Raw genomic sequence first — 1,735 nt, 5'->3', positions numbered from 1 at the left:
AGTTGGAGACTCAAAGAAACTCTTAGCCAAATGGGGAAGCCAACAGCCAGTGTGACCCCAAGCTGGGGGTAAGCTGTTCTATCTTCTCCCAGCTGGACGGCCTTAGGAGTGCTGGTCACTTTAAGGACTTGCCGACTAGAATTTTGTCACCTCTGCTCCCTGTTGCTCTGGGCCTGGTTTCCTCTGCTGGAAGCAGGCTCTGTGAGAGTTTCTGGGGCTGCCCCTTAGGTCAGCAGTTCCCAGATGTTCCTGCTCCCAGCGAGATCTGCCAACCTTCTTATCTAGGTCACCAATTTCCAAATGTGGCCACACCTTGGGAAATAGCACTTCTGAGTCTCCCTTGGTCCAGGAAGTTTCCTCCATGATCTGGATCAAGCAGATGACAAAGTCCCTTAGGTCACTGGCTCCTGGCACTTGTACCTCTTAACAGCTTGTGGGAAACACCACCTCCCGGAGGCAGTGACTGCTTTCTTTGGGCCACACTTCTCCACAGTCACTGTCTAAAATCTTCGTCGTGGTTTTTGTACAAGAGTGTACTATCCCACGCTGTTCAGTTAAAGCTTAGACCCAGAGAGGCAAAACAGCTGAGGTCTGCCCTACAAGGGTAGAGCTAGGATCTAGACAGATGGACTCTCTCCAAAGCTCCTGCTTGTGGCCTTGGCTTTGTGTACAAGGTATCATATATGGGACTGGGCAAATAAGGGGTGATCACCAAGACCCTTTCTAGAGGATTAGAAAGACTTAGTTGTCACATACATTGCCTGCAAAGGTAGTCTTGACTAGCACCTCTTTGTGACACAGCGTGGTATTTATATATTTACAGTACTAGGCTTGGAGCACAGGGCCTTGCACGTCCAAGTGTGTATTCTACCACAGAGCTGTACCCTCCGCTGGAATCTGACTTGTGTTTCAGTGTGTGTGTGTGTGTGTGTGTGTGTGTGTGTGTGTGTGTGTATGTGCTTGCATGTGTAGGCCAGAGGTCAATATCAGGTGTCAGTCCTAGAGTGCCACCCACCTTATTTTTCGTGACAGGTTCTCACACGGGGACCTGGGGGGGGGGGGCTTACCGGTTAGGCTAAACTGGCTACTGAACCCCAGGGATCCCCCCACCTCCATCTCCCCTGCCCTGGAATTACAAGTGTGCACCAGCACACATTTTATGTGAGTGCCGATTGGACTCAAGGCCTCATATTCATACTTTATAAACCGAGCTGTCTCCCCAAACCCCAGAGCCTGATTTTTGAGGTGTCTGCAGATGGCCCTTTCTGTTAAACTCAAGAGTTGGCTGAGTGACATGGCTGAGGGCAGCAGCTCTGGTGTGGTGGTGGTTGGCCTCATGGTTGTGATCACAAGTTTGGGAACTGGATTGGGGTTCGAATGCTGATTCTGCTGCTCCCCAGCTGTGGCTAGGGCAAGGGTTGGGTCCCTGTGTCCATTGCTTTCTATGTGACTTTGGACAAGACATTTAACCTTAGTATCCTGAGCTGTCAACCACATAGCACAAGTACTTGGCCAACCCCCCCCCCCAAACACATAAGGTGAGCTCGGGCAAGAGCATCGTGTAGAGTTTAAGAGGTATATTGACTACGTGTCCGGGAAAAGGTGGCTTCTGAAGGGGTCCTCAGGCTCTGCGGTGTCTCATGTTCTTTCTCTGCCCCTTGCAGGTAGAGCTGCACGTCCACCTGGATGGATCCATCAAGCCGGAAACCATCTTATATTATGGCAAGTAAGTCCA

Source organism: Peromyscus eremicus, chromosome 4, assembly GCF_949786415.1.
Source record: "Peromyscus eremicus chromosome 4, PerEre_H2_v1, whole genome shotgun sequence".
NCBI lineage: Eukaryota > Metazoa > Chordata > Mammalia > Rodentia > Cricetidae > Peromyscus > Peromyscus eremicus.
The sequence above is the reverse complement of the archived record's forward strand: the minus strand, read 5'-3'. Positions refer to the sequence as shown.